The sequence below is a fragment of the Musca autumnalis genome, unplaced genomic scaffold (genome assembly GCF_047663935.1).
Source record: "Musca autumnalis isolate F117 unplaced genomic scaffold, ASM4766393v1 scaffold_2, whole genome shotgun sequence".
In the NCBI taxonomy this organism is placed as follows: Eukaryota; Metazoa; Arthropoda; class Insecta; order Diptera; family Muscidae; genus Musca; species Musca autumnalis.
In genome coordinates, this window is record NW_027411755.1 from 80891153 (window position 1) to 80906496 (window position 15344).

General features: G+C 33.3%; 1 protein-coding gene across 1 annotated transcript in view; it reads right to left on the reverse strand.

Annotated features, from left to right (window-relative positions):
- Agpat2 (1-Acylglycerol-3-phosphate O-acyltransferase 2) overlaps window positions 1-15312 on the reverse strand; it is a 90759-nt gene extending 75447 nt beyond the window's left edge. Inside the window, exon 1 of the mRNA XM_073968101.1 lies at window positions 14572-15312. The gene's annotated coding sequence lies outside the window, so the exon portion shown is untranslated. The remainder of the gene's footprint in view (window positions 1-14571) is intronic.
- Window positions 15313-15344: the final 32 nt, after the last annotated feature.

Sequence of the window (15344 nt, forward strand, 5' to 3'; positions counted from 1 at the left end):
ATTATGCGTTAAATTATACAATTTAAATTGCGTTTTATACTCCCAACGAAGACTAAATACGAAATTCCAGCCATTTCGACTAAAACCTTAAAAAAATGGTTTTTACTTTCTTTGATTTTATGCCGCAGTGATGCTGCTCATCATCAAAAAAAATTTCAGTATATTTTCCGATTTTTTTACGAACGATTCCAGAGATATAGCGCCTTTAAAAAGTCGAATTCTGTAAAAACTATATGCAAAGAAATACTCATAACTTTTTTAATATTGGTCCAAATAGAAAAAATCGGTTTGTTTTCTTTATCAGCTATTTAACAGAAATGGAGAAACAATTTTGCACAGTGGTTTTTTTGTGCAATTTTCGCGATTTAATATTTAAAATCAATTTTTATCAATGATTGTGCTTTTTCATTTTCTTGAATTTTTTTGTATTAAACTACGATCAATTACAACAATGTTAAGTCGTATTTGGTAGTGGGATTCGAAAGAAAATTATTTTTCTTAATTTTTTTTTTTTTTAAAAATTTGTCAATACAATTTTCATTGATAAAATTGATTTTAAATATTAAATCGAGAGAATTTTATCCTAGCGCAATTTGCATTTTATTTTTCTATTTTTTAGTAGATAAATTACAAAAAAAAAAAAAACAAACAAGTAAGAAAAGCGTTAAGTTCGGCCTTGCCGATTTTTTATACCCTCCACACGAACTGTATGTGAAGTGAATTCCAACAAGTAAAAAAGTGTCAGTCGGCTTTGCCGACAGAGATATACCCTCAGCGTGTATATATTGAAATAATTTTTCCCAAAAAACGTATGTATTTGGGGGTTTTTAAAAATATTGGGAATTTGAACCGACAAAAATTTTCATTAGGATTAGAGATCAAAAGTTTTGCGGAGGAATGGATCTACATTGACCATTATGGAAGTGGATTTCCAGCCACTACATATGGTGCCATAGGGAGCTTTTACAACCTTCGGGATGTTTGCTCAATAAGTATGGACTTGCCCCTGAAAAAACGTTTACGATCGTAATTGAGGCAGTGAATGCAAATTGCTTCAACAAAAATCAAAGTGATTCGATAGCAGGTCTTAAAGTGAACTTATCCGAAATTTTGTGTTTGAGGTACCGGATGGAGTGGACAAATATAGTTCATATTTGAACTTGATCTATATCTAGTAGATATATTAGAATGTGTAAAGTATGGACCAATTCGGCCACTCCCTTCAAGAGTTACCGTATGAACAAATTTTACAAACATTTTTGAACTTTTGTGGGGGAGGTACCTGAAGGAGTGGACCGATATGGCTTATCTTCAAACGTAAACTATGTTTGGACAAAATGTTACTAACGCCAAATTTTGGACCGAATCGGCAGATCCGTTCTAGAGTTATCTTGCGCTCCAACCGCCTCACACGGTGTCATACGGGAAGTATGGACATGCCCCTAATGAAACTTGAACCGTCGTATGGAGGGCTGTGAATACAAGTTACTAAAACAAAAATCAGAGCGATTCGAGAGATGGCCCTAAACTGAACTTTTCCCAAATTTTGTGTGGGAGGTACCCGAAGGAGTGGGCCGATTGAGTCCATATTAAAACATTATCTAAGTCTGGTGCACACTTTACGGTGGGCAAAGTATGGACCAAATCGGTTACTCCCTTCAAGAGTTATCGTGCGCACAAATTTTCCGAACATTTTCGAACTTTTGTGGGGGAGGTACCGGAAGGAGTAGACCGATATAACCCATCTTCGAACTTAAACTAAGTTTGGACAAAATATTGCGAAAGCCAAGTTTTGGACCAACTCGGTTCATCCGTTCGAGAGTTATCGTGCGCACCAGCCAGCCAGACAGACGGACAGACAGACGGACGGACATTGCTAAACCGACTCCAAATTGTCTGAAACACATTTCGTCCAAACATACTTGGGGTCTAAAACCATTATTTCGATGAGGCACATTTTGCCCGTATGAAAGTGTATATACCCTCGTTGGCATAAATGCTGAGGGTATAAAAATTCCGAAAATTGGGAGATATCATCCTATGAGGGCTATATGATGGCGTCGACCTATACCTACAAATTTCAGGTGTAAAGTTGTATACCCTTAACGAAGACTAACTACCAAATTTCAGTCATTTCGGTGGGATATTGGTATCGTTCTATGGGAGCTATATGAAGACGCGGACCTATACCGATAAATTTCAGGTGGAAAGTTGTCAGCCATTTCTGGGGAATATTGAGACTACAACCTTCAAAACACCGAAAATCGGGAGGTAAGTTCTATGGGGGCTATATACAGGCGTGGACCTATACCAACAAACTTCATATGGAACGTTTAATACCCCAAATGAAGACCAAATACCAAATTTCAGCCATTTCGGTGGATTTATGTGGCCACAACCTTCAAAATACCGAAAATCTGGAGGAACCGTTCTATGGGGGCTCTATGAGGGCGTGGACCTATACCTACAAATTTCGGGGGGAAAGTTTTGTACCCCCAACAAAGACTAAATACCAAATTTCAGCCATTTCGGTGTGATAATGAGGCTAAAACCTTCAAAATACCGAAAATCGGGAGGTATCGTCCTATGGGGACTATATCAAAACGTGGACCTATGTAAACATTTTATGGACAGACGGACGGACATGGCTATATCGATATAGAATTGCACGCTGATCAAGAATATATATAGTTTGTGGGGTCTACAATGATTATTTCGAGTAGCTACAAACGGAATGACAAACCTAATATACCCCCCATCTTATGGTGGAGGGTATAAAAAAAAGAAATAAAAAAGATTATTGTATATTTCGGCTAATATTATAGTTAGCATATAGTTTTAATAGAATTTGACTTCTTCAAAAAACCTGAAATATACTGAAATGTTTTGGTGAGGAGCAGCATCAACACAGCTAAAAATAAAAGAAATCAAAAAACCACTCTTTGCAAAAGTGTCCGATTTCACTCAGATTTAAAATGATTGTTTCGTGAAGTTACAAACGCAATCACAAACTTAATATACACTACATTATATTGTGGAGGGTATAAAACATATACAGTCAACCAAAAAAGTCTACATAAACCCTAATAATCTCGGGTTTAAGGGTAAGGAAGCATTTTTATGAAAATCCAAGTACATAGTTCTATCTCATATCCCTAATAAACAATATTACATACAACAGAAATATATTCCATAATACGAATAACGGTAAATTCTATAAAAATTAAAAAAATAATAGGGAAAAAGTGTACATACACCCAATGAAATATTAAGATTACCGTAAAATTTATGGAATAAGCAATACAAATTTTACATTTTATTGCTTTATCAAATGTCTCTGGTTGTCTATGATATATTTTAGACAAAATAGGAACATATTTGTGGATTAATTACCGTTACTTAATGTCAGACTTCGCGTATAGCTCGTTAGGGCGGACCCTTGCAGATTTCTTTGAGTTTTTCAGTCTAGTAGTTTATGAAACCGCAGAAAATACAGTGGGACTAACAATTTTGGGATCCAAGAGCGCTATGAAGTTTTTCTTGTGGATAATATATGCTCCTGAGCTTCGCTAAATATACAAATTACTGAGATTTCTCATAAATTTTATTGTTTTCACAACATTCCAAGGGGCAAATTACATGCAGAAGCCTTCGAATTACCTTGTAATAAGGTCTGGTACAATCCTCGGGCATCCATTGAATAAGCAATGTAAAAGTATCCGACATTTATAGCGCTTCAAGTGACCCTAACGATCATAATACGAGAGCATACTAGTTAACAGTGTAAATTCCATACAAATCGCATGCATTCTTTTGTGGTGGTTTTATTTTTATACTTTAGAAACTTTAGGAGCGGGTTTGTATAATAATGTTGTACATTTCTGATTGAGTTAAGGTCCAAAAATGTATTACAAGGTAATTCCAAGGTTCTTGCTTGTAATTTGACCCTTGGAATGCTGTATAAACTATAAAATTTATGAAAAAATCAGGAATTCGCATATTTAGCGAAGCTCAGGAGCATATATTATCCATAAGAACAACTTCAAAGCACTCTAGGATCTCAAAATAGTTAGTCCCACTGTATTTCCTGGGGTTTCATAAACTACCAGACTGAAAAACTCAAAGATATCTGCAAGGGTCCGCTTTAACGAGCTATACGCGACGTCTGACCTTAAATAACGGTAATTAATCCACAAATATGTTCCTATTTTGTCTAAAATATATCATAGACAACCAGAGACATTCGATAAAGCAATAAAATGTAAAATTTGTATTGCTTATTCCACAAATTTTACGGTAATCTTGATATTTCATTGGGTGTATGTACACTTTTTCCCTATTAATTTTTTAATTTTTGTAGAATTTACCGTTATTCGTATTATGGAATATATTTTTGTTGTATGTAATATTGTTTATTAGGGATATGAAATAGAACTATGTACTTGGATTTTCATAAAAATGCTTCCTTACCCTTAAAACTCGAGATTTATAGGGTGTATGTAGACTTTTTTGGTTGACTGTATATCTGCAATGGAAAACTTACTTGGTGCGAGAACTTTTTTAACGGTAAGGGAAATTGACAACGAAATTTTTAATACAGTCGAACCTCGATTATCCGTCATGGTCGGGACCGGAGACATTACGGATAATCGATTTTCCCGGATAATGGAGGCAGTGTTTTTATGCAGTTTTTGAACACATTTTTAAGTAAAAATTGCATAGTATTGTACAATAATAATAAATTATGCAATTTTTATAATATTTGTTAATGTAATCCACCAAATTTTAGAAGGATACATAATATCATCATCATCAGATTCATCTGAATTGACTTTGTCGTTTGTCACACCATTAATACACAAATTGTGTAATATGGGAGAATTTCCAATTTACCTTTTGTTTGTTAATCAAATTAATTGGAAGGCGTGCTTTTACTCCGGGATAATGAAGTTTATAACGAAAAATAGAGGAAATGGGAAAAATACCAAAATTTTTTTTTCTATCCCGGATAATGGAGGTTCGCGGATAATCGATTCACGGATAATCGAGGTTCAACTGTATTTGTCATGCTCTAGGCGACTATGTGGTGATATTTTTTATATTTACAAAAAATGCAAAAAATTGTACCCATAATGTACATACGTTTAAAATATAACTCTTAACAACCCATTTATATTTGTATACCCTACGCCACAATGTAGTAAAGGGGATTTGTATGTAACTTGCATAAGGACACGAGACAGACCTACTCAAGCCACATTAAGTCCATATTTATATTAGGCGATTATCAGTTTGAAGGAGAGAGAGGTGAGGCGTGTGGCAACCCTCTGTATCTCAACATCCTTTCTCACCGACATACCGGTAATTGCCGCAAGGAAAATTGCCTTATGTAAATGTGGACTAAAGAGTATAGAAGCTTTGGTAAAAGAGGTAAAAGAGAAACCTGTCAAAATTGCTCTCTCATGGCCAGTTTTACCAGAAAAGTAAAGGAACGATCTCTCTCTCTTAAAAATTGCCTCCAGTTTTAAGCTTTTTTTGGGGTTAAGGAACGCTTTGCAGGTTAAACATAGTAAGAAATGGAAAAAATTTAACCTCAGGCAAGTAAGGCCCATACCTATATACGTCCGTATACTCAGGGCGTGTGTGGTGAAAAAAGTAGAATAAACGTCGTGCGTATACTTTTTGTGAGTTGAAAAAATTTAACTTTGACAGAACGTTATTTTTTGCATGTGTGTGTGTTTTGTATTTTAAAAACAAAAGTCCAACAAAACATGAAATACAATTGATTGCAAAGGAAAATTATTTGTTTTACGAATGAAAACATTTAAGTAGGTTTCGGTCGCGGATTTTGTGTTTTAAATGTGATTTTGGACCCAACGTATTTGGGTAGTACGGACGCTCAGAGAGCGTTGTTGTGGTAGGTTGGTGAATAATTTTTGTACGTCGCGCTGAGAGTTAGGTATAGCTGTAAAGGAATACAACTAGAAATGACAATACACATGGCCAGAGATGGTCTGTATGATGATTTTTTAGGGTTTCGACGGTCAGAATGTTGTAAACGTCGAAAACGTCATATAACCGTAGAAAACGTATAACAAGTAGTAAATATCATAAACCTCAAAAATGTATGTTACCAATCATATTTATACCCTACACCACTATGTGGAAAGGGTATTATAAGTTTGTTTTGGGAAAAATTCATGTAACACCGCGAAATATTCGTAGGAGACCCCCAATGTGGTATACTAATCTTCATATCTCGGCGAGATAAAACGATTTTGAGATGTGTGTCCGTCCGTCCGTGTGTCCGTCTGTCCATTATAGATTGTAATCAAAAATTTGGAAATTTGGTATGGAGGTCGGTTTCACATCAGAATAGATCGCTATTTTAATTGGTGATGATCGTGAAATATTTAGCGGGTGAAATGGACCAAAAACATAATTTTCATCCGATTTTGTAGATGATCTGTAGGTCGCAATAATAGTCCGATCGCCTCGAAATTTTAAATAAGGTAAGAGTGTATGACAAAGAAGAATCTTGCAATTTAAGATGGCGATCAGATAATATTTAGAGGGTTAAATGGACCACAACATTTGTGTGAAAATTGTAAAAAAATTTTAATAAACAGCTTATATCTTTGTTCCTGTAAGACACATTCCCCACTCGTGAGTTATATTTGGAAGACGATCTCTTGACCTTTCAAATGATGTCAATTATGTTGATGTACGTGATCAGATAACAGAGTTACAGCCTAATATATCCAGTTTTTTGTTTGTAGTGTGATCATAAACCCGCTAGAGGTCGCAATTATAGCTCAATAGGCAGGAAATGTTGCACAAGGTAAGAGTTTAAGTTGAAGAAAACGACTATAAATTTGTATGATGAACTGATATTATTTAGCGGTTGATAGAGACCATTACTTTTGTATAAAAAATATACAAATTTTATTTTTGGTCCATTTTTTCATTCCTGGAGGGTATATACCGGCAAAATATGGAAAAATAAATACTGATATTTCCCCTGATGCAAATTGCAATAATGTGTCTGCTAAATAATGGGCCTACTGCCTAATATAATGTGTTTTGTGTAGAGAACCACAATTTCCTCCCATGCTACAAATTGTCTCTATCATGACAGAGAAATTTTCAGTTCAGTTGTCAAATTGGATTTTTATACAAATATTACAACATGGGGTCACATCGCCACCTATTTTATACCTCAAGATTTAGGGTAAAGGGGATACAAACAAAATACGACCATCGAAATATTGGTTTTAGACCCCAAATATATTTGGACGAAATTCGTTTCAGACAATTTGGAGTCGATTTAGCCCTGTTCGTTCATATGTCTCTCGTAATGTCTAGCTGGCTGGTGCGCACGATAACTCTCGAATGGATCTACCGATTAGAACCAAATGTTATACAACGTAATATTTTGCCCAAACTTTGTTCGAATGTAGGCTATGTCGGTCCACACCTACCCCAAAAAAGTTCAAAATTGTTGTCGAAAAATTGTGTGAACGATAACTGGCGAAGTGAGCAATCGATTTGCTCCAAACTTTCCATATATTATTGTTCCTTCCAGATATAGATCGGATAAGGCTATATCGGTCCTTAGGGTATTTTAAGAGTCCTCTCGAACCGTTTTGATTTTTTTCAGAAGATTGTACTTGCGCCACAAATCCGCAAGTTAACTCTCAAGGGGATTTTCTGATTGGTCGAAACTTTACACATCGTATTATTTCATCCAGTCATGTGTCAGGTCTGAATATAGACTACATCGGTCCCTATTCTGGTCCCTTTCCCGGGGTAAGTCATACTTCCTGAAATAATAGTCCAGAAGTTCCAAAAACCCCTGCCGGCTCCAACTAAAATTACAAATCTGAAAAAATAATTCTTAAATATTTCCAAAACTCAGAATTTAGCTTACTAAAATTGATTTGGTATAGCCCCATATTACGATACCTTCAGATTCCACGTATTTTGAAGCAAACTCGTGTTACAAAATAAATATATTTTTAGAGGCTGAAGGTATATCACCGTTAGAGGAGCTGACTTATACTATCTTCTTTGCTGTATAATTGAATATGAATACTTTTGGGATTTATAAATTTGTTTGCATGCAAAATTTTTGAATTTTTTTTTAGTTATTTCTACCGGTATAAAATATATTTTTGATATCACAATTTACTACACAATGAACTATTTTCGAAGCATATGTGAGGTACAAGTGCACAATTTTTGGACGATAGATCTTCAATAAACTCGCAATTTTCCCAATTATCAATTATACCAAATTGCATGGTATATATATTTATTTGTTATATATTCCAAAAAGGAACCTGATTTTCAAAGACAATTTGAAGATGTAGCAGGAGGGGCTAATCCATGTGAATTTTCCAATTTTCGAATATTTTTTAGAAATGTATAATTTACATATATATTTTTCCACAAACATCCCAGTAAAGACAAGGGAGGTTTCTCTTATATCAATGGATTCGTATTATGTTATTGATATGTGGACCTAGTTTTTATCGCCGAGTCCGAACGGCGTGTCCTAAGTTGCCACTTGTAGAGACGTTTTTCATGGCTGAAATACTCAGGGGTATTTTGGGTATTTTGCCACCGTAGACAATTTGATAGGAATCGAACCCGAACATTCAGCGTGCAAGGTGGTTGCACATAACTAATTCCTACAGGTTGTGGTGTAGGGTATCACATGGTCGGTCCCGTCCGACTATATCCTTTGCTTACTTGTTTTCAATTGTCTTTGTTATTGAAGAGCATACGTAACTTTTTTGTAAATTTCAACGCATTTTTATTAATATTTTATTTTTTTTTTAATAACTGAAATGATTGAACAAAAAATTGGATTAAGCACTTATAATTTCCGACAGACCATCATGCACATGACAGGGCAGTTGAGTTCATGTATTGGTTTCCAAAAACCCAAAACTTGCCTGTGTGACATATACGTACCGACAACTGCAAAGCCAGTTGCAAAATTATGAATATAAACCTTCTAGAAATTATTAGGGTCTACTCGTGATATTTAGAAATTAGATTTCCTAATAGGCTCCGTTTTATCCTAAACGTTTAATAAAAAATGACCTACGACAGTTCTGAATGCATTATCATAATATTTCGTTTCATCCTTTCTTTGACATACTAGCAGTATTCACTCATGGTGGTAAAGTGGCATTGTAGATCTTGTACATGTTGCATGGCGGAATAATCAGGCCATTTACCACAAGAAGCGTCAAAATTTGTTCATAATAACGCATTATTGTGAATTGCTTTTTTACCTTTTGTATGTAATTTTAGGAGGGTTGGCCTGACTACTTTGAAAAGCAAAATAGTATGTAATTTTATTCACAATAATGCATTTGGACAACTAGTGCGATAATCAGCTGTTTGTGCCGTTATACCTGTATTATTGTGCTATGACATGTTGTTAATATTAGTTATGTCTTCTTACTTTTTCAGTAATAATTATTCAGTAACTTCTTTTCAGAGAGTAAGAGAGATTTTACTCTTTGATACGAAAATAGAGAAAAAAAGTAAAAAGACAGCATTTAGTAAACTTTAGCAAGATAACAGTTGATAACCAAAACAAAAACATTGGCGCCAATGCATGAACGAAAAAATAACTCCAAAGCAATGAAATAGTTCTTCAATTTTAAGTAAAATAAATAAAAAATAATTAATATTTTCATAAAAATCAATAAATAAACCTGAACCGTAATATTTACAGTATTTTTCCACAAAAATAAGATAAACATTGAGCAGCTCACCATTCGCAATGATTAAAAAACAGCTGACCGAACTTGCTAAATGTTGCTGGGAAAAATTCTTTCAGCAATTTTTAGCAATTTCTCAGCAAACACCTGTCAAAATTGTTCTCTCACATCGCTCTCTTTTACTGAACTTTTGTGTAAAAAGACAGTATTTAGTAACATTTCGTAATAATTATTACAAATTATCACGTAAAAAGACACACCTATTGTAGATCTACAATAATACCATAACAACACTTTGTTGTGAGTTTTATTTTATGTCGGAGTTTTGTTTTGTGGTCATGGTTGAACAAATATAAGGTAAAGTTAATACTACAACAAATACAACTCGAACAACAACCACAAAGGAATTTGTTTTTGTTTGTAACGTTACTGCCAGTTGTATTTGTAAACAAAACAAGGAAATGTCTATAAATTATTGGAATTTAAAAAACTAATAATTTTTCACATTTGGTTGAATATTTTGGAAAACATGAATGAAAATTCGTTACATTTTCAATTTTTATGTTTCCACATCATTCCACTAAATGCATAAATTCTCGCAGAAAGTAGAATTCTTGCAGAAAAGTTTGGGGTCGCTGGAAATTCATAGAAAAAGGAGAAACTGTTTCAATGTTTTGTTTTAGAAATCAAAGAAGCACATGTTTATTAGGGCTTTATTTTTTGTAAATTTTAACAAAATACCTCACATATTAACAAACGTTGTATCGCCTCTACAAGTGGGGATTTACTGCGCGGCTTATCGTTCGAACTTGGAGGAGGTTACTTATCACTGATATGAAGAAGTCTTTCTGGGAAATGGTTTTTTTCCGAATGATATATTTTTTTTTCTCAAAAAATATATGTCCCTAATGCACATCGTACATTCTTCAAATATAAAAAAGTTTTGACCAACCATGATATAAACATTGAGACAAAAGTACGATTTATTAAATGTTATGTATGGTCAGTCTTATTATACGCTGCAGAAGTCTGGACCATTAAAGCTGCTGACATAAAAAGACTAGAAGCCTTCGAAATGTGGATTTATCGAAGAGTATTAAAAATACCTTGGACTGCACACGTCACAAATCTCGAAGTACTGACAAAAATGAACCAACGGAGAGAACTTGTATCTGTCATCAAAAAACGAAAAACGGCATACTTAGGACACATCATGCGACATGGAAAGTATAAGCTCCTGCAGGCAATACTTAAAATGATCATTGAAGGACGCCGTACCAGAGGCAGAAAAGAGATGACTTGGATAAAAAACATAGAAGACTGGACAAATATCAACAACACGGCTAATCTTCTCAGTATATCAAGAAATAGAAGCAGTTTTGAAAGAATTATCAATAATTTATAAATGTCATGAAAAAAATATCACATTTGTAATCTATGTAATTGCAATGAAATATGCTACAATAATTGTATGGTCGCTTATATTCGAATAGCGAATTTGCAAATAATGAAGAAGAATGTACATCGAAATAGAAATAAATGTATAAAATGTCATATGAAATTTGACACTAACGTTACAACCCAGTTTAGTCAGCTGTGTATTGCGGCTACCTTTTCTTATTCTACCATGTTTTGTGGTAGAAAAATAATAAGAATAAAAGGCAAAAAAAAAAACAAATTTTTATGAAAAAAAGTGTAATAAAACTGAAACCAAAAGATAGTCTGACGATGATGTTAAGAAGTTTTGATTTGTTCGTTGTAAAAAACCCTAGTACATATACTAGAGTTGTAAATCTACCACCATGAGTGAATACCGATGTTTTTGAAAAACTGTTCTAAAAAATTAGTTGGAGTGAACGAATAGAGCCAGAATTTGAAAAATTGTGTTCGAGTCCCTTTTGGTAGGTAGATAGGATGTGATATGCTGTTAAGTACAAACTTTGGTAAATACGTTTCGAATTAGTTCCTTTTATACCCCGCTCCACCATAGTATGGAGTGTATATCAAGTTTGTTTTTCCGTTTGTAACTCCATGAAATAATTATTTGCGATACTATAAAATATGTATGATCAGGGTAAAGATCTGTGGTGGTCAGGCAAGACTAATTTGAAAATGCCCCCATATAACGGTACAAGAACAGACAGAACAGAACAGAACAAGTTATTTATACACATATGTATGAGTGTAGGTCCTCGTTTTTTACAGTATTTTGACGTTATTAGCCACATTTTCAGACCGAGTTATCTATAATTTGGCATTTAGGGTATCTATCAAAAATTATTTTAAGTTTTTTTATTCACACATAGATACAACTCTATAAGTTTCTGTAATAGTAAGTTTACATGGTTGAACAAATATAAGGTAAAGTTAATACTACAACAAATACAACTCGAACAACAACCACAAAGGAATTTGTTTTTGTTTGTAACGTTACTGCCAGTTGTATTTGTAAACAAAACAAGGAAATGTCTATAAATTATTGGAATTTAAAAAACTAATAATTTTTCACATTTGGTTGAATATTTTGGAAAACATGAATGAAAATTCGTTACATTTTCAATTTTTATGTTTCCACATCATTCCACTAAATGCATAAATTCTCGCAGAAAGTAGAATTCTTGCAGAAAAGTTTGGGGTCGCTGGAAATTCATAGAAAAAGGAGAAACTGTTTCAATGTTTTGTTTTAGAAATCAAAGAAGCACATGTTTATTAGGGCTTTATTTTTTGTAAATTTTAACAAAATACCTCACATATTAACAAACGTTGTATCGCCTCTACAAGTGGGGATTTACTGCGCGGCTTATCGTTCGAACTTGGAGGAGGTTACTTATCACTGATATGAAGAAGTCTTTCTGGGAAATGGTTTTTTTCCGAATGATATATTTTTTTTTCTCAAAAAATATATGTCCCTAATGCACATCGTACATTCTTCAAATATAAAAAAGTTTTGACCAACCATGATATAAACATTGAGACAAAAGTATCAAGTTTGTTTTTCCGTTTGTAACTCCATGAAATAATTATTTGCGATACTATAAAATATGTATGATCAGGGTAAAGATCTGTGGTGGTCAGGCAAGACTAATTTGAAAATGCCCCCATATAACGGTACAAGAACAGACAGAACAGAACAGAACAAGTTATTTATACACATATGTATGAGTGTAGGTCCTCGTTTTTTACAGTATTTTGACGTTATTAGCCACATTTTCAGACCGAGTTATCTATAATTTGGCATTTAGGGTATCTATCAAAAATTATTTTAAGTTTTTTTATTCACACATAGATACAACTCTATAAGTTTCTGTAATAGTAAGTTTACATTTACGAAATCCACTCGATTTCAACTGTCAATTGCTTTGCTTAAACGTCAAAAGAAATCCAGTCGATTTCAGACGAGTTTTCATTTGACGTATACGCAAAGGAATTGATAGTTGAAATCTAGTGGATTTCGTAATGTAAACCAATGCTTAGTGCCGGGAGCAAGCATTGTACACTTAAAGAAGTTATTTTTATAAACTTGTTAATGATCATCATTTAAATGTGTAAGCAAGCTGCAAAATCTTTTAGCCATGACATTAAAATAATACAATATAGTTTTAGGTATTCTCATCAATAATTGTTTTATATACTTTATTACTGAAAACAAAAAGTCTCAATAAATCTAAATCTAAAAATCTATCAAAAATTATGGACATATGTAGCTCCATGTTTTGGTGGTGTTAGGTACCGCCCGATTTGAGGCATTTTTGACGGTTTTGGTCACATTTTCAGTCCATTTTCAGTTCCTAGTGGTCAAAAAGGTAACTACCAGAAAGTTTGGAAATAGGTCCATTTTTTGGAATAGCCCCCACATATGGTCAAAGATACGGCTTATAGAAAACTATAAAAGACCTAAGTGATAGTATCAGTACACTTTTGAAAAAAAAAAAAAATAAATAAATAAAAATATCGTAATGCCAATTTCTGGAATAGTATGTGACATTTGCTAGTTATGAATATAAGGAATTTATTTTTTTGCGAACTTTGTTGTTTATTTTGAAAGAATTTCACAGAAACCTTTTGACGTTAAGAAAATATAAGGCCTGAATTTGTGGCTTGAGTAAACTTATTAAAGTTATTATGGGGTTCCAGCGTGATCTGTATTTAACCATTTTGACAGAAGTTAGAAAATTTCATTTTGTTGTTAGGGACATTAAGAAGAAAATGCGACTAAAACAGAAACGATGTAATATTTACATCTACAAGTACATATCGCTCATTTACTCAAAGAGTGGCATAAATCAAAAAATGCAGTTTCTGAGTTAGCAATTTCTATTTTTTTCACGACTTCTGCTTTATCTTGTGTCAAATTTTCGTGTTGATATTTCTTAAACTCGACGAGTTACAGCTCATTTACAACGAGTTTCGCATAATTCAACACAAAAGTTTTTTGAGATTATGAAGCACTAAAACACTTCGAATCATGCTGGGTCTTGCACAGGAATTTAACACAGATATCTGGCTAGCTGTTTGCAAAATATGGTCCAAGTAGTTATTATAAATTTTGTGTAATGATCGTTTTAAGTTGAGAAGTCAAATTTCAATCGCTAACTTATAACGCGTTTTTCTCGAAACTCGATTTTTTGAGATATGTCACTCTTTGTGTAAATGAGCGATATGTAGTGCACAACGTATTCACTTTTTGTATATTTTACTCAATTTTTGTCCATTGCCCTCCCACACCCTTCCAAATGGTGTTGATATCAATTTCTGGCTACGGCATGGATTATTAGTAATAAAAAGATAAACAAATGTAATGTCTTTTTTGTTTTTATTCATTAGAATTTACCTGAATTTTCGATGTAAAAATATTTAAATTCGTATACTAAGTGACTCTTCCAAAGACTTCCTCTGCTTGTTTTGTTGTTGTCTGCTTGACTTTAACACTCCTTTTTGATATAACTCCTTGTCTTTTTTTTGCTTGACAAATTATTACTTTTTCTTTTTTTAATTAATAACTGTAAAATTATGTGTATGTTTCGTTTATAAAAAATATCAAAAAACATTTGTGCGAATGTTCGATGAAATGAAGAATTACTTTACTTCCATTTTTTATTCATGAAAAATATGAAAAGATTTTTATTCACGATAATGATTACAGTGCTATTTTCACTTCTACAAATTACATATTGAACAACCGTCGTCTAGCCACTTTTTTCTCCTTAACGTTGCGATAGTTGTTTTATTCCTTAGTTTTTTCACCTTCCTAATAAAATTGGAGTGCACATTACATACATACATAGGTTTGTACGTATTTTATTTTTGTTTATTTTTGTTTAAAGACTGCATTAGAGCGCACTTATCGCGTGTCGTATACCGATTTTGCTTTTCAGCTTTTGTTTCCAATGGGTTCTCATCATCATCGTTGTTCGACCTCTATTTCCGCAAGAAAATATCAACAATATTTATAATAACAACAACGCCAAAAATTTGTAAATAAATAATAATGTTAGAAATAAAAAAACGCCACCGTTCAACGAGAAAGTAGTGAGTGTTTGGACCAAATGTCAGTGTGAAACTGAATTCAATTGAATTAAACTTATAATCAGAGAGCTTAAAGAG